We start from the raw sequence: 25513 nt of genomic DNA, 5'->3' as shown, positions 1-25513 counted from the left end.
ATTATATTTTAAATATCATAATAGAAATAATTAAGCGGGAGATCGGCCGATCGCTTCGGGCGTCGGATCGTGCGCGGGCGCGTGATTGATAACTCGACACTCATCTCTTTCTCTCGCGTTTGATTCCGTATGTCTGTCCTTGTCTAGCATTAATTGATCTCTGTTGTAAATGGCCGATTGTCGCTAGATAGATCATGTTGATATCCAAACGCCTCGTTGTTCGTCAAATCACTGTTTATTGTTGCAGCTGTAGGTACATTGTTATCTCGCGTGGGATTTGATATAAATTGTACTAATTTAAAGTGATTAGCTGTAGTAATTGCTCTTTGTTTTCATTGAAGGTTGTTTTCAGTTCCTATTTGAGTATCTATGTGTAATTATAGTGCAAGTCAGTAACAAATGGGATGTTCTGTATGTTCTGTAAGATTAAACCTTGCTTATATTCGTTAATGAGGTCCTAAGACTTATTTCATAAATATGGGTTGGCTTATAAAAATATTTACCCAGAAACATTTAAAGGCTACCTTTATTTTTCAATTTACAAGAAACGTAATAAATAATTAAGCAGATGTAACTGTCAGCTGTACCTAAGTGTAATTTACTTACAAACATGTTTCCTTCATATTACGGATCAATTTTCTGGACAAGCTTAACTTTTCTTTTTCTTTTTTATTGACCGTTCCTACAACTGTCATAGTTGTATGAAGTCCATAGAAATACAATTACATATCAAGCAGACCGTTTGAACTTAATAGAACTGTAACGCATCGTACTTCGGTCTTTTATATTTTTTTTATCAGAGTTCTCCTTGATAAGTGTGGGGCTGGTTCTTATAAAAAGCCAATAGCTTCATCAGAAGAATTATTCATAGAAGTTATGTTCGGGTCTGTTCTCTGTAACTGGGACTTAGGTGATTTGCTACGAGATTGCTACGTGATTGCCAAAAAAATAAGAATAGATCTTTGTTTTCATTGTTATGACGGGCTTTAAGGTATAACATTATTATTTGAAGTCTAGACATATCAATTGTCATAAAATAATTTATTTGTTACGTTAGGTATAGTTGTAGATAAATTAATCACTTCGTAACTTTTCGTAGCAAACTGCGATTTAGTACGATTTATTCGTGTGATTTCTTGCCGAGTTTTATTCTGTTTCCTAGAATGGCTGTAACGTTATGCTTCGGTGTAACAAGCTCCCATTCATACGTTGAGAGAATCACTGCGCACGATCAGTTCTGCCTTATCTTGTTCAGAATAAATTATTATTCAATTTATCATTCCGCTGAACCGGCCAATAAACTTCTGGTTATTATTACGCGCCCAGATAACACAGGAAACTAATCGCATAAGACTGATTACGATTTGTTAGCTAGCCACTTGAAATCAATGTTTATACTTTAATCAAATATATTCCGTTTCAATTCTGCATAAATACATATTTTATTCGAAAGCTACAAATCGTTACAGCCCGAGGGAGGAAACAACGTTTAATAATTAGAATTAATTTATTCGACGTAGGTTAGCATGTGTGAGGCATCAAACGGAGTGATCTTCTCGTATTAATAATGTTTTATCATTTATTATTGCTTGTGAGTAATGAAAGTTAGTCGGCCACGCCCCGCGCCTTCGCCGCACTTCGTCTTCGTCTCAGTTCAAAAAAAGAAATTAAAACGTTTTTTTTTTAATGTTATTCCGTCCCGACTCGGTTTTAATGTGAGCGACAAACGTTTATGTAAATGTTAATCTAAACGTTTGTATATGTTACACTCGCGAAGTGGGTGTTCCAATTCCTGACTATATCGATTAGTTTTTTGTATCGATTCTAACGCTGCAATTGCAAATCGATGAACGAGTTTGATTGAAGGGAAATTACTCGATAATTTGACGTCGATTGATGGCTAATTTGTTATTGACGATTTAAATATAAAGTTGCTCACAGTTAATTTATTTGGCTCACAATGTAATTAACTGGGAAGTGTAACTGTGCCTGTCAATTTTGAATCAGATTTTTTATTCACAGCATGAATTATCTCAGTGTCTATTAATTTTTGGTTTTGTTCTATTTGTCCATTTTATCACCTAATTATGATAGAAGATATGGTAAGTTAGTTGGATGCTGTGACCACGTGACCGGCTCGTTAGCAGCTGATTGATCGGCTGGCGGCCGCTCCTTGCCGTCACTCATATACAGGCTGATTTTTAAACTTCCACTTTTTATTTTCAATTTTTTTTTCAACAGTGACTTTTACATTCGTATTTTATCTAAAACATCTATTTGCCTACGTAACTAAATACACAGTTTCCATTAAAAACTGCTTTAGACCAGTTAGTGATAGTATTTCCAAAACTAAAACACAATTAACGTTTCAATTTTCTTCGGATAAGCTCAATAGGTATTTATTTATCATATCAAATGTGTCATTGTTAATGTTCCGGAATTGAGATTTATTTGCTAGATTATTAGCTAGTTAAACATAGTAACAGACATTTAACATATAAAATTTCTTATCACGATTCCGATAAATCTAACTTTACTGATTGCGAAATGACATTTGATTTGTTCCTGTCGGAAACAGTGATTAAAATTAATGACATATCATATTATTATCGAGTGCCGATAAAGGCTTGATTTCACTACAATATAAAAATGTAAAGTCCAGTTAATCTGAGTTTAACGATCACCATGTAAAGACGGGCTATTGTTTCACTTGGTAATAGCGAGTGTGGTATAACTAATAACATCTCATTCGGATTCATTTCCCGTGATTAATTATCTGTTTAATCGATATAAGATGTTGTGCCAACAGCCTTCTCGAGTTTCTACACCCATCCTGTGCTTCAAAAACCAACCATATGGCACAGGATTAGGGTGTGATTTTGGCTTTTGTTAAACAGATTATAGATTAGGTTAAGGAGTTGATCTATCAAATTTTTTTCGTCTCATTGAAGATAGCCTTTGTTGGAGGTTTAATTGGTGTCTTAAACATGCATGCAGTTAATTCGATTTTGAGTTCGGGCTTCACTCATTTGTTTTTGTCTGTTTAGCCTTTAGTTTAGACGAGTGTTAATCAAAAGTTGATTGATTAGAAAAGACTTCAATATATTAAGGGGCGGAGTCGTTATTACGTTTTGTAAGTGGATTGTGGATTTAATATGAATGAAAAAATATAATTTGGTTTTTGTTGACCTAGATAATTTGGTTTGGAGTTCGTCTATTGTGTGGTTTGTGACTGATAGTTATGAACTAATGTTTCTGTCAACGGTTTTAGGTTGTTACATGGATTAATTACATCATTTATTTTTCATGATTGGAACACTTAAAAGTACTCAAATGAGCAAGAATGCCGCAACTACTCCTGAGTATTTTTATTGTTTTCCTTTTGCTGTGTAGATTTCGTATAATTCCACATATAAAAAAAATAGAGTAACCTCTTTAATACCGAAAACCGAATGTTACCAATTCACCACGCATCCGTATTATTAAAGTAACAAGTCTAGGCATGTCGTATGTATAAATAACCAAAGATTGATGGCGACGAGTCCCCGATTACGACGGGGAGAGATTAATGATGGCCGACTTTGTAATCATTGTCACGCCGATGTTCAAATGTTTTAATTGAATTTTTGTTTCTTTATGAATTGCTATTATGGAGTACAGAAGACTTGGGTTAAGCGACAGTTTCTTTGCTGTTAATACAAGCAAACCTACATGAATGTTTCGTAAAATCTAATCAGATATTTTTATATTATTGTAAAATACCGTGAGTGGATGTTTAAAAAAATCAGAAAAATTGCTAAGATGGGTAAATTCTTCTCACCTTAAGAAGAGGTCTTTGCCCTCAATTTTCATGCTTAGATGCTATGGTTATTTCCATGGTATTTACTTAAACTTAACTTAAATGATAACAGGAAGTTTACCTATTAGTCAAATAATTCAAATGTTTGATTTTCATGGGATCAAATATTCTATGGCGCTTTTTGGATAAACTTCGTGTTCTCACGTATTTTATACCTGGTACTATTTAAATATCAATGAAAATTTGCGGATGTGACTAAGCAAACATTTGGCATTTATAATTAACACGGCTCTAAGTTTATTTATAAACTGACATCAAAGACAGGCACCGCCCGTTGCTCTATAATTAATCTCCATTAACGCTTTTGAATTGTGTGCAATACCTGAAGATTATTATTAAAATAGTTTCATAAAAATATATACCACCCTGTAAATAAAACACATATTAAATCGGACAGCAAAAAAGTCGCGAAATCTTTTTGTACTTACACAACTTAAAAAAAAAGACGATATCAATAACATGGCCCTACCTTACTGTAAAATACATAGGTATCCCCTTATCGTATCCTCATCACATATCCCCAATAAGCCCGTCGTTGTCAGTAGGTGCACATCTGACATTGTGACGGTCACCTAGCGCCAATAACGGTCTGAATATCGCTGCGTCATGATGGGACACCCGCATCAGGACGTGGGCCAAGCCATAAGCGGTAGCGATTTAATAAAAAAGCGGGGGATTTTCTAACAATTCCGTTTTTAATCGCCCTATGTTGTCTAAAAGCTGGGCAAAGGTCTCAACTGTAAGAAAGATAGATATATTCTTTATTATGTACACCAATTTGAATTGTAAAAAAATCAAATCTATATAAAGTTAAAGTTTAGGTGTCATAATGGGAGCTCTCTTACGGACATGTATACCTACTCATATTCTTCTATCTATCCCTTTCGTAAGCCTGTTGTGTCCAATTTGTGAAGCCACTATCCGAATCTTTTCTCGCCAACGCTTCTTTGGTCCGCCTCTAGCTCGCCTCCCATTCTCAGGAATCCATTGACTGGTAATCTTCATCCACCTGATCAATTCTGTAGGAGATTTTGTTTCTGTAAGAAAGTTAATTTAAATACTGTTTTGTTTTATATTCGCAAAACAAAAGACAATCAAGAAAACATAGTGAATAGGTAGTTAGCATTGTACACTGCTAGATTATACGGTAGCTCTTACATTGTTCTAGCGATAGATAAAGATGTGGTTACAACAGTTATATCTTCATGTACTGAATGAACAGAATTTCAGGACGTTGCAGTTTTATGTAATGATTTGTTTACGACTAATTCTAATACTGTGATTTATTCGTGAATATATTTGGGTAAATATTGATAATAATAAACGCTCGCCGCTTCCGCTTATGCACTATATCATAAACTATGCAAAGAGGCAAGACTATCGAAGTTTTGTGTGTGGTGAATGAATGAATACATAACTAAAAAAAGGTTGTAAGTAACCGTATTTATAATGTTTAGTTTAACACTATTTACATAAAAATAATCTGAGTAAACATAGACGATTGTATGGAAATTTTATTGTGGATCTCTCTCAAATTAATTATTCTAATCACATTCGGCAAATGAACGGTATTCAAAAATTCCATTACAAACATAATATGACGACATGTTCCGACATAAAGGTATGCGCTTTCCCAATTAGCCGACTTTCCCTGCGTGTGCGTTTGATAATTATGCCGTTTACACAAGCCTAGTAGCCGCTACTGGTTTGTTTGCTCGCCTCTTATTCCATGTTCATCGAATAACTCACTCATTGAACATTTTCCTTAAAATGATTGACAGATATTTTAAAAACAATCGCAGTTGTCGTTTGCATCATTTTAGCGTTCCAACTTCAAAAGCGATGCGCCATTTTAGACTGCCAGAATAATGTATCGGATTATTAACATTCTATTTGAAATTAAAGAAAACCATTTCATGTATTTATAAACTGTGACTTTATGAGAAGATTTTTTAATTAAAAATACAGCAATCTCATTTCGTGGAATTCTTAAGATTATGATCGATTATTTTTGTCGTGTTTTCGTCGTGTCGTGAAAAATGCTAGCGACATTACGTCGTCGCGGTCTGCGGCGTATCGGGATCAAAAGCTCGTCGCCAGCTGCTTAATTCTTATACAAATAAAAGTGGAATTAATCAACGCACCGCTAGTGTTGCGACTGTTTCTAGTTTTTTATAGAAGAATGTGAATGACCGTTGAGTTTAACAAAAAATCATATGATGACGATAATAGGTACACATCACTTTCATGTGAATAAGTCTGGAATTCCTGACGCCGTTTTTTTGACAATGCTATTATTGTTCTTCCAAATAATGTGACAACGTTTGCAGTATATGCAGCTTACGTACTACATGAGCACTGGGTCCCAACACTAGCGGAGGCGCGGATGAGCGACTGCCGCAGTTTCCTGCGCGCGCGCCGGACAGCGCACTCGATGATAATCTCCCGCCGAAACGTGGATTAATATATCAAAGTCGCGGAATGTCCGACTTACACATTTTTAATTTAACGAAATCGTCCCGCCAACGTTTACCGCTCTATTAATAATTTTTATCGCGTCTTAAACGTTCCTTTTGTTTTTGCTACCAATAAAATTATTTTATTAGTCTTTATGCGACGCGCTTTGATCTCGGAAACGCTATATATCTGTTTCCATAATGCATTCAAATGTTACTTTTTATGTTGGACACTGTCATTTGTAAGTTTTTATCGGATACAAATTACAATGTGTGAGCGACGCTTAGTATTTACGATCGCTTAATGAACCGGTTTCCTTCATAATGCTAATGTTTATTGTTTCACAAATTCGGCTCTGTTAAAGGCCGATCCATCAGATTCCCAGAGTTTAATATTTATTCTTCGAACGAGCCTGAATGAGTTCTGCTTACATATATTTAGTGTTCATTAATAAAAGTCAAAATAAGCTAAGGGTCGTGGCCACAGTTGCTTAATCTCGGTTTAACGTGAACTTACAGGGATTAAGTGATTGTGATGCTAATACGATGCATTATTGGCCTGACAATAAGCAAATATCGACAGTTCTTAACCCACAATCAAGTTATCTAAACAAGTTTAAGTTGTTTGACAAGATGAAAAAAGACATCATAAATAATAATAATAATGTGGTCACAGCAACCCAAGAAAGCGGCGCTAAAATTCAGTGTAATTTATAAATCTTTCGTTTACATCAACACCTCATCAATTCAGAAATATAAAGTAGATAAACATAATTTTCGTGTTATAAATCAGTGGGTTCTATCAACATAGCGGGCTGTCACGTCACTGAGCGGCGATTCAGTCCGCGGTGCCATTCGGCCGTTCCCAAACATCTTGTGGGTGTTGTATATCATCTCCGCAAATTAATACCGCGAATAAATCACAAAGAATAAAAGAAAACAATGTTAATGCATATTTTAATGACAAATACAGGAACTGAGTAATGTGTGCGAACGTTTAGAATGTCAGCTAGTTTTTTAGTGACAATAGTTTTTCTTGAATTTCGTTTTATATTTAGAGTTTACATTCTTAGCGGCGAATTAAAATGAGATTGATATCAATTTATACAGCTTTTGAGATCAGATAAGCATATATTTATGAAATAATACAGCTGTTCAGACATTTCTTAGGACAGAGCAGACATAATTTTAAAATTAATAGTCTCAAACATCGCATGCAAACGTTTAAAACGACTGAATATTTAAAGAGTCACTTATGCGGTCAGTTGACTGAATCGAACACACTAAATCTGAGATTTGCATAAAACAATAACTGTTTATAAGACCGAGTGTAACACATACATGATTCATATTATTATATTCGTCACATGACTGGTCCTAATTCTGCCAAAAATAATTCCGAGCCGAAACCGCATTGTATTCGATACGAGCCGCGTGTTTAATCGATTATGTTTAGGTATCGAATTCGGACGGCGATATTTGCAATTTAATTGATCTTTTGACATTCGACACTTTTGATTTTCGTTTTTAATTTTTCGATAACAATGGCTGACCTGGTAACCATGCTTTTGGAGCATTTTTTATTATTTATCTAAATCTACAATAGAAAGTCGAAAGGAAATTGTAAAGCGATATCCACCGATATAGGTAGGGCTTAGTTCGTAAAACATTTAATAAAACAAGAGTGTAAGTGATAAAATAATGGAATGTAATAATAATAAATTGCGTTGTGGTCTTCACTCGACAGGAAATCGTAACCAGTGATGATGAAAGTGTAAGTTAACTGACTGTTCATTTGAATACTCGATTACTGGCCACCTTTCATTTCAATTTAACACAATAAAAGCGAGCGATAAAAGTAATCGAGCATTTGTTTCCGAGAATTATACGCAGTAAAAAAAGTATTGAGGGCGAGTAGGGGAGTGTGACCGCATTATAATACTAAAACACGAAGACCGTCCGTCCCCACCAGGCTCAGCCAGCCTATTGTTGTCCGTCTGTCCATCCGCATCAAATACGCCCGTAAATCATATTCGTCGTAAATTCAATACGAGTTACAATGAAAGATCTGTTCTTATTTGAATCTCAACGAATTTCGTGTGTGACATTCTTTATGAAACATAATTGTATGAACGCTTTCGACCGCTTTGAGAGGACGCGCTCTTACAATTTGGTACGCAAATTATTGCTGTGCAGTATATAATGGCGTTTGTGTATAAAGTACCTCTGTAACCCCTGTGGGTCTAAAAATCAGGAAAAATAAATATTCTTTCTCTTGGTGCAATTATGGTGTATTATAGAGCAGAATCACAAATTGCACAGTAGCTATTGTTGCGTGGTCGGCCCCACACATCATCGCGTGTTTATGCGACAAGCACGTACAGTTTACTTTGTCGCGGCGACATCTGCGGTACTCCGCTAACTTAGTACGTGAATGATAAGTCCTTATTACAAGGTGGTAAGGTTCAGAATGAAGGAGATGCGTCAAGTGTTGAAAGGCTGTTGATTGTACGTTTAATTCTATATGTAGCGTGTAATGTAAAAGGGTTTTTTTATTGTTTAAAAGACTTGACAGTGATACATAAGTGGTACTCATATGTTCAAATCGATTAATCGATACAGTATTTGATTTGAAAATCGATATTGCTATATTGCAAGACAAGTGACGTTTACAACTTGGACGGCTTCATCGGAGGTCTTGTAAATTACCAATTTGTTATCTAACAAAAACAAATACGTGACCACCTACACAATATGGAGACAGAACACACACGAATACCACCTTTAAGACATGGAACTTAAGGGTGATTTTCCTTTGATAGTTTTGAAGAACAGTGACAAAAAAGTGATAAGTCCTTTGTAATCCTTCTGACGCCACTGAGGTTTAGACCGAGTTAATTGCTTTGAAATAGTTTTTTTTTCTACTAAATGTTTTATTATTGTACTCCGTCTACCTGAATTGGTGGAGACAGTATCGCTAAGCTGCAATAGATACGTAGACGTAAAAAAAAAATCGATAATTTGTCGACTGACTCACGATTCAGCAATGTTATCGATACAAGGAATGTTTTTATCGAATTCTGTTTGTTTTGGTTTGTCGGACTTAATTAAGATATTCAGTTACTACGAAATCTTACTGATAGGTGGGTACGGTTACTTTTTTATGACATAATATTTGGGTTAAAGATTATGTAATTGGCAAAAATATATATCTTTATTACTTACTTACCTATGGTTCAAATAAGTACATATATCTTTCGAAAATTGGTATGTGGCCTATTCATACTTTAATAGAACTTTTCAATATTATAAGTGCATGAAGTAAAATTTTCAATCACAAAGTAAACCACAAAAAAAGCTAATATTGTCATGATCAACCTTATTTTATGACACTGTCCATTTGGCACCAGTCGGACGCCGTCGGGTATTTCCACAATGAATCTTTTACTAATACCGCCATTGTCTATCACGTGCTTCTACACAAACATCCCAATTTCTTTTCAATATCCACAGCCCCTATAAAATATAACAACAGAAAAAGCCACCCGTCTTACATTTTTTCATTCAATGTCGCGTTACTTTCCGAGAATCTGAAACGGCAATCTACAATTTCAAATTACGAACAATGACTTCGAATTTTAAAATTCATAATTTCTTTTTCTTCTAACAGTTTATTGCCAGTTCTAAAATAAAAAATCTCCCATTCAAACTAAAATAGTGTTGTATCAATGTAAACTAATTACACAGAACTATTTAAAATGTATGTGTTAACCAAAATAGGTTTGCAGCCGCCTTATTGAAGGCAATAAGTAAGTACAGTTCGTTCAAATAAAACGTTTCAAGTTATTAAACGGCCCCACCACACCCAACAAAGGACTATTCTGGTAATGTCAACACGCGTTTCCGTCGCAAACGAGGCATAAGGAAACAAATGAAGTAAAACAAATGATTCGCAACTTTGTTACCGATTCATGAATCGATATCGATTCGTAATCTACCCCATACTATCGGTACTCGATACGAATGATTTTCGTCTGAGTAAATTGAAAGAAAACGATTTCAATTCTTAATCAGTATTAATTTATACTCTGTTATTTTCGAGAAAAACATACAATAAAGTTATAAGTTTTCTTTTATTTATACAGTTACAACAAGGTAGAAAACGTCTTGTTGGTCGGTTCCCGATATAAATCCCTCCATTTCAGCAAATTGAACTTTCTACCACGAATCTCATTGGCACATCAATAATCTTATTTACTACCAACATAATGTGCCAAGGAGTTGACCTAACAGTTTCCAGCCAGCACTAGCTTCATTTACAGCTAGGCCCTTCCCGATATCGATCGTGGCTCCATCGCAATTTGCCGATCGCTAGATGACGTTTCGCGGAAGCAGTACTCGGCGTCACGCTGCTCTCGCGCACCCAACATTGCTATATAATTTATTGGCTATTTCACTGTAATTGTACCTTCGCCGCCCTCTGCTCAATGTTTCTGTTTCTTAGCGTGTTCGAATACAATGTTTAGGTTTGCTTATCTGAGACTTAATTTGGCTCTATTGGTTAGGGGTGGTTCAGTTACAGTTTAAAGTTCTAATAGATCAATAGTGTACTTTTTAACTTTCTTATTGGAATCTGTTTTAAGTCCATCTATGTCAATACCCCCAGCTTCATTTCTGTCTCCCACTTTACCCACCACAAAGTTTCCACTCTCAAGTTACATAATAGATCGGACAGATCCAGATATTGACAAACTCATTATAATTGGATGAGTGCACTGGCTGCCAGTGCTAGCGCTAGTCACGGTACTTAACCGTCAGTTGAGCGAACAAACACGGCGGGTCCCTGCGGCGAGTGCCTAATTGTTTTCATCAGCCTTTCTATTGATCGTGTCATAATATTAGTGGAGCTTTATCTTATTATACTTGTTAGGGGAATGTTATCTATGGACCGTGGATTAAGTTGTTTGGGGTTTGCAGCCAATAGAACGTTTCATCAGAACTGCTTGAAGAAAATTCGTGATGAAAACAATGTTGTGTGGAACATGTAAGAGGTAATCATAGAACGCGCTAAACCAGTCCCGATTAACTTCTGTTTGTGACACTATAGAGACTTTTTAGTAGCAATTATTTTTGAAATTTTCAAATCAACAGCATCTTTGCTTTCGCAGCCTTCTTATCTTGATTTAAAACGAATAAAAGCGTCGACGTGTTAACAATAAACGGGGGAAGATTGAATTGATTTAGATACAAAAAAACAATAAAAAGCAGGAACAAATAAAAATGTTATTACCTTGATGAAGTCCAATCATTACGATCTTTTCATAAAACATTCATTTCCGGAATTTGAACACCATTGTGGTGAATCTTAAGTGAATAGCTAGGGGAAGTAATTGTGTGGTACTTAATTAAAATAATAGTGCAATTGTCGCGATTGCATTGCTCTGATGTATGTCGTGCATCACACCTTGCCATCTTAATTTGTAACTACGAGTGTAACTGTGGGTGTGCAATTTTGAGTTTAGTCTTTACTCTTTGTAGGTAGCGGCAGACCAAATGACTTTATATGAAGTAGGTAATTGCAGCACGCAACTTTTTTCTCTGGCATTTGTTTTACTTTATTTAAGGTTGGTGTAAAGACGAACATTAGGAGTAGGGACGTATATGTATAAAAATTAAATAACTAGATGTCGGAGACAATGAAAATGGATAGGTCTTTGGAATGTCTAAGAATTATAAAACCGTTTCAGTGTTCCTTATTGTTCTCAGCTATTATAATTCCTTGCAGTTAATGATTCAGTAGTATTTACTAAAACTTTATGTATTTATACATCAAAAGTGTCCGAAATAGTTTCACCAACAAAGACTAAAACAATTTTGTTTTAAAATGAAATCAAGATTATTATTTAAACATAACATGAATTTATAAACTGTACGAAAAACTCGGAATCGAAATAGTCCAATGTTGTAATGGTCTAATTCCAGATAAATGGAATAATGTGGAGGTCATGTGGTTGGCTCTGAACCGCCACATATTGTGGACCGGGTAACTCGACACTGACATCTCATTTATTCAGAATTTAATGTACGTTATCACTGGTCAAATTGAAATGTATTTTGATAGATATTTTAACGTCTTCTTCAAATTAATTTCGAATATTTCCACTGACCAGAATAAACGGGTTATGTGACAGAATATTGTGCCGATTCGATTCGTGTTTTCGCATTCCGCTGTCTTGTGACTTTGCAGTCACATTGTAGCCGGTATCAAGTGTTTACCCATTGGCCTATTTTGATGTCAACAAACGGCGATTCCCTCCTGCCGGTGACTAGACTATAAATAAAAACGGCCACGATTAGCGTGTGTCTCATTAATCATTCAGTGTATAGTGTCAAAACACGTCCACGCACTCTGTGATCTCGGTACCATTCAAAAATTACACTTTCCAACGTTCTCTTGTGTTATAACAGAAACGCTGGAAGCTAATTGCTTTTAAATTGTGTTTCTTTTATTTTTTTCTTCATATGAAATAAGTAGGACACTTGAACTCTCTTTCAATTCAGTTTGTCACATAAGATTAACTACAAAGATTGTCGTCCCATTATTATAATTACGTACTTGTGTCAGTTCTTCAGTACAATGACAAAGTTCCAATGCCTGACTATATCCACATAATCAAAATACAATAGTTCATATTTATTATTGGATTGCGGAAACGTGTTTGGCTCTGTTCCATCCTGTGGTTATTGTAAAATTTCCACGGGATCAAAAACATGATGAAGGTATTACTGAAATTGTACTTATGAACTAAACGAGACTGGGGCTACCGCGCATGCATCATGTTAATTTCCATTACAGTCGCCATTAGAGCAGTAATGATTTGATTTAGTTCAGTTTAACACAATGTGTGGAGCGGCGTCGTCGGCCACGTGCCAACATCCATAATAACAACACTTGCCCACAATTAGCCGCGAGGTGGATGATAAAATAATTCGCCATGTCTCACCAATCGCTTTATGTATAGCATTGTTTCAACATGATCTATAGCCGCTCTTTGATCAAAGGCGGCTGCAACCGTTACAGTTGTTTCGCGAGAATGATATTAATCAAACACATTTATTGCGGTCGCATTCAAAATTAACTGCCGTATATTAAATTTAAGTTCTGAGAAATGTTGGCTATCAAATATTTCCTACAATAAACCAGTTGGGTCCGCTGTTAAACTACCCGGATTCTTGTGCCATCTGAGCTTACAACCACAATAACGACAACGTCACAATTTTGGATTGCAGCCAATGCTTTATGGACATTTATTATGGTTAATATAATAATGTCATTTAGCTCTAATAACATGTCGTTGTTGAGCACTTGCGCCGCAGTAGCGTCGGGAATCAGCCGCGCACCTATTATTTATTTATTTATTTATTTATTTATTTATTCATCTCCAAGTTACTATGCCATTACAGACTTAAATCTAATGCGACTTAGTACCTACTTACAATTAATATCTCCTTAACTATATCTTAACTACACAGTAAAAAATAACTACTAATCCTTACATACTACACAGTAAGTGGCCCTTGTGAACTCGCTCAGTGTACAGTTAAATATGTCGATGTGCTCAGCCACCGTGTTGAGAGTGCGCAGCGCGCGAGTGAGCGGCGCGCGCTGCAGCAAGTTAGTGCGCGCGCGCGGCACCACCAGCAGCCGCGGTCTGCGCCGCCGCCCCACGTACTCGTCCGGTACACAAAAACCTATCTCTGTTAGAACACCCGAATTTTTTATGTCACCTCTCAGAACTCTTAACAGGTAAGTCGCCAAAGCCACTTCACGTCTGACTTCCAATCTGTAGTAACCTACCATACCGAGGCAGAATAAGGTGGGGTACAGTAATGGATATCCCGGATATATGTTATACATTTTCATATACATAAAACGTATATATTTGTTATGTATACGCTCAATCATTTTTTTGTACTTTATTTCACTTGGACTCCAGATGACCGCATTGTATTCCAGATGACTCTTCACAAGAGCCTCGTACAAAGCCCTTAATGCACTGATGTTCGTGAAGTCATTTGCCTGACGCAGCATAAATCCCAGATTCCTGTACGCCTTCTTACAAATATTCACCACGTGTTTGCGAAACTGTAAGTCGCTGGTGAAGTGGATGCCTAGGTCCTTCACCTCCGTGACACGCTGCAGCAGCTCCCCGTTCATGGTGTACTGGTGGTGGTGTTGGTTTCGTGCGCGGGTGAACGAAAGTACCGCGCACTTAGAGACATTGAAGTGCAGCTTATTGCTGCGACTCCATTCAGTGACACTATCCAAGTCGCGCTGCAGCATGTCACGATCCGCAGTACCTTTAATCACTGCTGACAGCTTAAGGTCATCAGCAAACAGTAAAGATGTTGACCTGACTACCGACGCTATATCATTTACCATGATAATAAATAATAAGGGTCCTAGATTACTACCCTGACTGACTCCCGATCTTGTGTAGTAGGGCTCCGAGAAGTGTCCGCCACAGTCGACATACTGACGCCTATCTCGAAGATAACTGGCGAAGAACTTTACAGTATGTAATGTGCAGCCCATACCCGCCAGCTTCGACAAGAGTATGTCGTGGTCGACTGTGTCGAACGCCTTCTTGAAGTCAAGGTAAGCTACGTCAACCTGAAGCCCGGCGTCGACAGCTGGAACCAACTGCGTCATCAGGTGAAGTAAGTTTCCCGCTGTACTGCGTCCAGGACGGAATCCATGCTGCGCATCAGACAAATGAGCCCCGATCTGTGCATAAAGGATATTGTGAACAGCCATCTCGAATACTTTGGCCGGTGCGCTGAGCACCGCAATAGGTCTGAAGTCACTGACATCCGTGCCGCCTCGACCTTTAGGTATAGGTACGACCCTAGTCAATTTCCAACGAGTCGGAAAGTGTGCTACCGATAAGCAAATATTGAATATGTGCAGCAAAGGTCCCGTTAATACTACGCGGCAGTCCCTTAAAATGAAAGGCGGTATCCCATCAGGGCCCACTGAGTGCTTAGGCGGCAGACAGGTGAGCGCACGGCGGACGGCCGCGCGCTCGAGGCCGGCGAGGTGCGCGTACGCGCTGCTCGGCGCCGCCTCCCTGCACGCCGCCTCCGCGCTCAGCGTGCCCGCCGCCTCGCTGTACACAGAGTGAAAGAATCGTGCATACTCCTCAGCAGATTCATCTCCAGACAGAACACGTCCCTCTTTTACCAATTTGTACTGACTAGAAGTATCTTTGTTTGACCTTATGTAATTCCAGAATGACTTAGGGTCAGTAGCGAGATTGTTTTGTACTCGATCTTTATACCTAAGGTGACAACTCGCTGTTTCCGCTTTAACCCGTGCCCGACAGCGAGAGAAAGCCTCGTAATCACTCGGACATTTGGTTATTTTATAATTTTTATGCAGCCTGTATTTTTCTTTAATAAGTTTAATAAGATCGGATGTATACCACTGTGGATAAATTCTTTTACTAATATTATTACTTTTCTGGGGAATGCTAGCATTGAAGGTTTCATATATTTTGTCATAGTAGAAGTTGAAAGAATTATGATGCGATTCGTAACGCGCGCACTGTTAAAACAGATGTGGCTCGCGCTCGTGCTTCTAATACATAAATGAAATAAAATAAATAACAAAGCACCAATCAAAGAATTCAGCCGGCAAACAAGAAGACATGAAATCTCCCGCGACGTCTGTCAAATTAGCATCACAAACGAAAATAGCGTCATTCTAATTATTTTGATGACTCAACCGAAATACAATTAATCTTGCCGCTTCTGTGAACTGTCCAAGTGACGGACGGACGAAAATATCGTCGCATTTCGCGATAAATAAACTTGTGAGTCGAATATCGGATTTCGATTCCATCGGTGCTGCGTATCAAAGATTTTATACGCGTGTTGGATGCGGGCAGCGGAGCGCAATGCCGGACGCGCCGCCACCGGCGCACGCGCTCGCTGTTACACGTTACTGCACTGCCTGCCAACGTACACGAAATTACTAAATCTGCACTGGAAATGCCGTCCCAAGAGAAACTGCAAATTCAGTGGCAAACACCATCAGATCAGCAACATCTGCTCACAAGGCTGCCAACATAATTTTAGTAACAATCTTCATTCTGACAGGATTGAATCGGAGACTTGGTGCTATCTAGTGCCGCCGTATCTCAGACCGGAAATCAGCTGTCGTATCCCGATTCCTTGTGGGAGATCGGCCAATGCGTCCGAGTCTACGATTACATTAGATCGAGTTGGTTCCTAGAGTTCTGATTGGAAACTCGAGACGGGTTGTGTTCGCCGGAACACTGTCTCAGTTAATTAGAATGCTTTGTAAGAATAGATTTGCCATCGACTTTCGAATCTTGCTCTACAATGATTCATCTCGTCAGCAATCATTACGTCTACTTACTATTGTTACTTTTATCTTGATGCGTCGACGCGTTTTATTCATAACTATAATTCATTTCTCGTCTTCTAATCTGCCATCAGTCTTATAAGACATCAAAGTTAAGAAAAGAACAGAAATATCAAGTTGAACTTCCCAGAATATGATAATGATCATATTTCGAAAAGGCTTGTCATAAACTTCAGCATAAACCACGAGTTCATGTACCGATTTGTCACACTTGGTTTCGGTCGTAACCCTATTTCAGCTTATAAGTTTTCCTATCGATATCCTTGAGAAGTAAAGGGGCGTTAATGTGTTTTATAGCTAGTCGTCATCGCGGTGATACAGTGAACAGTGGCTCATTGTCCGCGTGACGGTGCGTCTGCGCCGCGTCTAGCGTCGATCTGGCCGCTCGTAAATCACTCGCGCCACAAATTGGAAACCACCGCTAAACAGCTCGCCTCTATAAAAACCCCAAATAATAACTTCGGATCTAAATCTCATAAAAATATGATTTCCAGTATTTTTCGAGTGGGCTTTTAATCCCGTCGTGGTTTTACGATGTTGTAAAATTTGATTAATAACAGTTGTGTGTAGGTCTACAGAGGTCGGACATTGTTGCTGTGACCCATTTACGGGGCGTGATTGCGCCGTATTTTGGCGGTGGCGCTCTCCAGACCAAACAACCCGAGAATGGCGTGACCCTGTAACGTGATTCATTTTAATCAAGGCCTCGTTCACTTACGTAATAAGAAACTGCTTCTAAACCCCTGAAATGGTTGTCGCCAGAACTAAAGTTATTTGACTGCTTGAGTTAATAACCATATAAATTATCCGTGCTCACAAAATTAATCCATCTGTCGCTAGGATAATTTATTGTCTGTATCTGTCTCTGTTTTCTAAGTTTATGTATTTACTCTAGTAAAGTTGGGCTTAGTTTTACATCTTTAATGTATGTACCATGTAAGTATTACGGTTTAATTACGTCTCCACCAAATTTTTGAGACAAGAATAGTATCTGTGTTACACAGTCCACTTGACATAATTAGATGTACCTACATTGAATTAAAAATAAAACACTATCGCGTGTGTAGGCGTGACAATAAGTCATTATGTATGTAGGCACAGCCGTCAATCCACGTCTGCTGTCACTTCAATTTTTCTATTCTATTTTTCTCTTATTTTCTGTTGGATTTCCACATTGCGGCGTCTGCGCCGGTCGCGACGTTATTCCACGATCCGTCACATGATTTGAACGGTATCGGATTTAGCTCTTGACAATGAAGGGACGTTACCGAGTTCTTTTTTTTATTATTACTCTGTATATTTAGATTTGATTCCGTTTTTAAATTAGTTTTTTCTCAAAGGAGTTTGGAATGGGGGACTTTTTTTCTTTTTTTTATAGTGTATCCACATTGTCTTTGCAGCTTTGAGTGTTTCAGGCACGTGTTATTACTTCCGCATAATTTGTGACTGTAAAAGAACAAATTCCAAAAATATTGATTGCTTCATCTGTATAAATAAAAAAAATACAATATAAAACTGTACAACAGTAATTCATCTCAAAATATTTACACCATTTCCTTACATTGATAACATAAACTGTAATGGGCTGCCACAGTCGATACATCTCGTTACGAATCGAATTTATTCATCGGCATATATTTTATAGTGTTGGCCTTGGGCCCAGGCCCGCCGCGGGGGCCTATAAAATCACACGGATAAATAAGCACACGATCGGGCCGTAATTAAAAACATAACTTATTAATATCGTTTATTAACGCTCGCGGTCGTACGCGCACTCGACTCGTCCCGTGCCTCGTTCACACGTCTCGCACCTTCTCCCGATAAATCTACTAAGTCTTCGATTTCATTATAATTGTCTTATTTATTGCTTATAGCGTTCTCGAAATCATGTTTGATTTAATTTGATTTAAGTTGGTTAGTTTGTGAATGTTAATTTGCTTGTTTTGTGCCAATATTCGAAATCAATGCGCAAATTAATGGTACAACGAGTATTTGACACTAATTGACAAGTCAGAAGTTTTGCAATTGATTGTTTTGAGCAGGATTAATTACGTGAAATACTTGTGAATGTGTTCTATGAGCAATGTGGAGCTTGGGGCGTTTGTAATATCATATTTCTTTGTACAATTATTTCGAGCATTGCTTCACGGGGTGGAGTAACATGTTTATACTCATTGCGTGGTCCAATAATGTGTGAATTACTATCGGCGGCCGCCGGCATCTGCAATATTTATAAGACAGCTAGTCGCGTGCTGTTCAACATGATTTGTATTTATTTAAACACATGCTATCTAGTTATGTCTTGGAAGTTATTAATGACAATTTGTTACTCATTTCATAATGTCAAGTGATATTTTACAAGATACATTCTATGACCTTTATTACCAAGCCCTACTTTTACTTAGCTGGTAACAAAAACACATACTGCAGGTTAGGTACAGGAAATTTTCTAAATATCAAAAGACTTAAGTATATATGTTATGGACCATGTGATTAATTCGGGCATTATATATAATGCCCGAGCATTATGAATAATGTCTAGCTTTATCGGGCCATGTGATTAATAACTATCTTAACTTCATTATTTATCACATTGCACGGGCATTATTATATTGCTACATGATAGTTGGGCAATTTGATAATAAAGCTATATTTTATGCGGTGCGAGGGTGGCAGTTGTTCTAATAAATAAATCCTGTTACTTGCTACATATTTTATGATTATTGTTTTAAATTATATGTTCTATTTTAATGGGAAATTATAAGTCTAGCCACTAAATTATTAATTGGACAATTGTCATCTAATTTACTAACTCGGTCTCGTTTTTCTTGATCTCATTTTTCTTGGCTCGTTTTTTTTATGGTAGAATTTAATTTGGATTCAAAACATTGTATGAAAAACTGAACTCAGTGACGAAAACGAATCGCTGCAAAACCGACTCCACGTAGTCTTGTCTGCCCTACCCCTAGAGTGCAATTCAAAATCGCGTAGGCGCGGAGGGGCGAGGGGCGAGCGTGAAAACCATCTGCGACGATAAGCTCGCGTGGGACCGCCGGAGCCCCGCAGCGCCGGAGCCGTGACAGAAGCCATGCTTGCTGCATGTTGCATGCTTACTTCTATGCTCTGTCAATTGATATGGGATGTGTTATATTTAATTAATTTAAGTTAAATGTCAATAACAATAAAAAAAATGAAATTAAATATGTTTGTATTACTTTGCCCAAAAGGTCACGGGCAATATGTATAGTGCCCGGTCAATTTGATTGTTTGAATAATTATTATCAAATTGCACTCTCATATTGGGCATTATTCATAATGGCCGGGCATTATGTATACTGCCCAATTTATCACTTGGTCCATAACATATATAACATTGAGTAGACTTTTTTGTTACCATTTCAATAAGTAACATTATCTGTACTTAGGTATACTGAAAGTTTATATTCGTGTCCCAAAACAACAATAGTGGCTGAGGCGAGAAGAGAACAATAAACTGGCTGATTTATTTTAATAAAGTAATTTATGGGCCCTTACAAATTGGCCTCATGACGGCCGCCTTATCGAGTGGCGAGAATCGATAAAATCGTTGCCGATGTATCGATACAAGGTTATTAATGGTGAGCTTATTGTACTTATTGTACGTGAGTGTCCCTACACTCGGTAATGAGATAACATTTGTTTTGTAACTACTTGTCGTTCTAGTGAAGTGGTTGTAATTGTTGATTAATTCGGATTGCATTCGGCAAAATCTTGTGTTAATGAGGAAATATTTTCTAAACTTAGAAAAAAGTTAGCTGTTGATGTTTGGTGGTACCTACTTTTGAAAGTAAAGGTTTCAGACAAAAAAAATAAGTCATAAATAAGGCAATTTTGCGCGAATGCACCCACGTTAAAACGCAGTAAAATTCAGAAGAGTGTGAAAACAATTTTTTTTCGTCAATTGGACGTCCCATAAAGCAATCGTATCGACGATCGCTGATAACTCATCTGGTCGGATCGTAAATCGAAACGGCGTCCATAACTCGCGCGGCTTAATTACGAATAAATAAATAAATAATTGAATGTGAGCGGCCGCGGGCCTAATCGATCGTGTTCCGAGGTGTCTGAGGTGCTAACAAGGGCCCGCCAGCATTCGAACCGTTTGCTTTGTGATTCGACAGTCGACAGCGAAGCGAACACCCCGCTACCGCACCAGATAACACAATTGGATCCAACAATTTATTGTTATCATCTCGTTTGGTTAATTGATTTAGCTTTGCAGAAATAAGTTCTGAATATAATAAATTGTAATTTCTTCACGCTTCTTGCAGCAGATGTTCGATTTGGACTGGTTTGCCTTCAACACTTGCTACGCTATCGATTTCAGATATCACGTACCTACTTATATCTTCCATTCAGCTTTTAAGAAGGTCAGGAGTCAATTCCAGCCCATTGAAACGGACACCATCTAAACTTAGCCGCACGGAAGCCGCACATTGTTCTTTTCATAACGCTTTTTTCGTGTTGTCGGACGATTGACGCGTATCCATTTCCTCGGCCGAGAATAGTAGCCACCTCCTCGTCGTGCTATAAAATAAAGAGGATCACTCATCGGCCGCCGACCATCTAGATAGTAGGAGATGTCGCTGATTGCCGCTCGTTAGAATCTAATTAGCCCACGGATCAGTCATCACGTCTGTTTCAATATTAGAAAATTATTTCTGTTTGATTCGGCCTTCCCACTCAGTATGTTATTCGCGAAAAATCAAACGTCTGTCGGCGTGTCAGCTTGAAATGCAGCCTACACGAATCCGATTCGCTCATGTGACCATGTCTATAACAACGAGAAATATTATTAGTTAAAACAACGTTTGGTACCGTTCCTAATTATATCTGCGATTGTTTATTCAAATATCTAAGAAATCCAAGAAAATGAATTTATGTATTTCCATATCGGCTAGTAATTTGCTCTATGTCAACGATATTCGCACCAATTTGCAAAACCAGAACTGCAACTTTTAACTGAGAACTGACTTGTCCTGTAGTAAACTTTTGTGAAGGCATATTTTAATACATAACAAGGGAAGAATCGAGTTCTTAAGGTTGACGACGTCATCTACATATATTTAATTTCTTTGCCAAAGTTATTTGCCAAAAACTCATTCCTTGATCATTGTAAGATGTTTTTAATATTCTTAATTGAAAGCTAAATCCAGGTCAGTGCGAAGGTGTGCTTGATGGATGAGCAGCTAAATTACCTCTCCCCCCTACTCCACCCCGGCTTCCCCCACTAACGACCTGTGGACCAAAAGTGATTATTTATACTCCTGATGACAGCACTTCCGGCGTTATAACTGGTGATTAAGACGCTGCCCGATTGAAACCTAGAACTATTCGAATAGATACAGGTGCTGAATATATTCTAAATAATAAAATATGATTTGTAGCTGAAATTGAAGATGTGTATAAGAATACGCCGACGACGCGACGGCAGTCAGAGCTGGAGGTGTCATTTTCAAAAAATCAAAAGGAATGTGTTGACAGGTTTTTGACGTGACAAATTTCGAAAATCTCACCCACAATTCTCGTAACTATTAATCCGGAAGATAATGTTGTTACTTAATTATTCATAGCTATTTTTTCTTTTATTTTAAACCCGTCTATTTCAGTTTTATTGAAAGAGTTAAATTAGAAGTCATTAATATTATTGTGTACTTAAAATTTTGCTGTTATGACCTAGTCATCATTACAGGTTATTGCGTAAATCAAATATGAACAGTATTAGTTAATATCCGCCGATCGACTAATCTAAAGGTGCCGGATACCCGTTATCTCTGTACACATGGCACCACAGCTTGCTAGTCTCTGAAACTCAAACAGAAATGTCACGACTGTACGCAAGTACTTACAAAACTTTAGTTGGCCGGTGTACATTATCTCATATCCGCGAAATGCAATTATGTGTGTCTTTCCCACGGATGTCTGCATTTGGGCATTGTTAGTTTTGGTACTATTTTAATTATTTTGAGATATGATTGCCGTTAACCTAAATAAAGCTTTTGATAACACTTACTTTCTTCTGATTTGATGGCTATCATCATTAAAAACATATCATTTATATTAAGTAACAAGGCTATCACAAACTTAATAAAATGATAGAACGTAACTCGAGTAGGCGTCACCGGCCCGCCCTAGATCCCCGCCCGCCCTGCCAGCTGGGCGGATCTAATAGGGGAAAGCTTATTGCATTTATAGGACTATATAGTTGATAGGGAGTCGAATAGAAAAGGAGGAAATAGGGACATTGTATATAAGACGAGCAAGACACATTATAAAATGATATATGATTTGAACATAATATGGATGTATTGACAAGTTATTAGTAAATGATAAAACAGCAAAAGAAATGAAACTTAAAACCGTTAACGATATCGCCAAACAAAATAAACTTCATGGAAAACTTCACAATCAAACTATTGCGCCACAAACCCACAAATACCTACAACGAGAAATCAATACAATATAATACGAACACGTATCTAAATGTAATCTTTTATATAGATATAGATAGGGACGAGGTGGGGCGGCCGGAAGCGAGCGATATAACGCCAAGATAAGCTCAACCTATCGCTTCATCAGATTACTGCACAAAGAATATCGATCCATCTCAGATACAGAATCGAAGTCTAATTCGATTATCTCAAATGTCAAAGTTCAGGGCATTCAATTTCGTTGAGCAAAACTACTTAAAGAATACCTGGTGAAGATGCCGTGAAAAAATCTGGAGCGATTTTGATGAGAGCTGATTTATTTGATACATCTAAAAATCTAAAATGGTATGCTAAGCAAAGGATAACATATAGAAAATATGATAGCTCAAGCGATAAAGTTTAAATAAACAAACAAGACGCACATAAAACTTCGAAGCTCAATCTAAAATTTAATATCACTAAACCAACATCCATCAAAAGCAAGTCTCATAACACTATTCATGAGAGAATCAATAATAATAATTGTCCTTTCTTCTCGTTTATAAACCACTGTCGAATGTCACCGTGTGCCTGCAGCCCATCTTCGGATCCATTTATGTAAATGCAGCATTGTGGCACACACCTCATTTGTTCTATCTGCCAAGCAGTACCATTGTCAAAACTTGCCCTTTGACTCCATTGTCTGTTTTTTGTCAACCAACACCAGATTATTTTATTTCCGTTATAGGTTATTCTCATTCTGTTGTCTCATGTTTATCAATATTAGCTCCATTCACTTTTTATTCTGATTCTGATTCCTTTATGATTTTATTGTGATATGCTAGTTTATTATTTCATGGGCGCGGACCGTTAAACTTGGTTTCAAAGATGACGTTTACCACAATAGATTTATTGGATGGCTTATACGCAACATGTGGCTTTGGTACTGCGTAGCATATTTTACTAAGGACTGACTTTAAACCGTATGAAGAGTTGTATAAATAATTCAAATCCTAGAAAAACAAAGACTGTTTTTTCACAAATACATATTTTAATGGGTTATTAGAAATAAAATTTCGTTGAATAAACTCCGTAGGTGTTGGTATCAAATGTGCTTCGTCACCGCTGGGACGCCGTTCCGTATTGTAATTTAAATTGTCATTCAAATTACCATTGAGGGGAGACAGTAAACGCGGTGGCACTCGAATTCTCGACACCTTCGTCTAGACACGACCAAAACATGGCGGTTTTATGAATTCTATTATTGCGTACCAGTGACACAGGAATATGTTTTGGAGAAGCGGTTTTACAATGATGAGGATAATTTCCATATAGTCAAATTACAGGATAATCCCTAACCCTGACAGGAACCTGAAACTTTTTATGGGATTTCTTCAAAACCAATCTTAGCCCTGGAACATCGTAAACAAAGATTAGCAACAGTGTATTACAACAAAAGAACTGATACACAAATTAAGGGTTTCCATCGCGATGATATTTTACGATAGCCGTAAGCGACAAAACGAGGGCCATAAAAGAGAACATGTAATAAGTACAAATTGTAAAGTGGTGGCATCTCACAATAGCTGCTTAGTAGGTCTAGTTCGTTCAGTCTATGACACTACAGGAGCTAAAATATAGTTTGCAAAGTTCAATTCGATTAGGAAGATCAACATAATGATGTTTGTCGATGTATAATTACGCAGTGCAGTGGAAACAACATTGTAAGCCTGAGACTCGTTTTGTCGGTCAATTTTCTCTGCGCCCATAAAAAGCGTAAACATGACTACGTTAATAATAAATTACATACATCTCAGGCAGAAGATACTGCCATTCTGAAACAACAAATGCTAATAATTACTTTTCAGATAGTAAATGTTCCAAGGGTCGAGCCGTACTCGGCGCTGCTCACGATCGGAAACAATGCATAATATCGATCCTCTTAGAGACTTATTGTGGAATAAATCCGAGAAGCTTCTTTATTTGCAGTACATCAGTGGCTTTGTTCCGATATTTGGTATGATTGTTCCGACGAGCCTCGTGCGTTAAGTGAACATTTTACTGCATCGAACCGTCGCGTTTCCATAGATATAGCTTCTCCTTTAAATAAGTGAAATACGTTTATAGTATTCGTTCGTTAACATTGTGAGCGCTCGCGCAGGGTTATTGCAATCACATTATGTTAGTATTGTTTGTATCTGCGGAGTGTCATAACGGAGGCACGTCGCGTCGGATAGCTCGGCTTTACGGCCGTCGATAGTTGCCACCTTCGTTTGGAGGATTCCATTGTTGCATTCAT

General features: G+C 37.5%; 1 protein-coding gene across 3 annotated transcripts in view; it reads left to right on the top strand.

The window, feature by feature from the left end:
* LOC110371269 (protein dead ringer) overlaps positions 1–25513 on the top strand; it is a 109415-nt gene that overhangs the window by 70135 nt on the left and 13767 nt on the right. The gene's annotated exons all lie outside the window — the stretch shown is intronic.

Source organism: Helicoverpa armigera, chromosome 15 (genome assembly GCF_030705265.1).
Source record: "Helicoverpa armigera isolate CAAS_96S chromosome 15, ASM3070526v1, whole genome shotgun sequence".
Taxonomy (NCBI): domain Eukaryota; kingdom Metazoa; phylum Arthropoda; class Insecta; order Lepidoptera; family Noctuidae; genus Helicoverpa; species Helicoverpa armigera.
The sequence above is the reverse complement of the archived record's forward strand: the minus strand, read 5'-3'. Positions and strand labels throughout refer to the sequence as shown.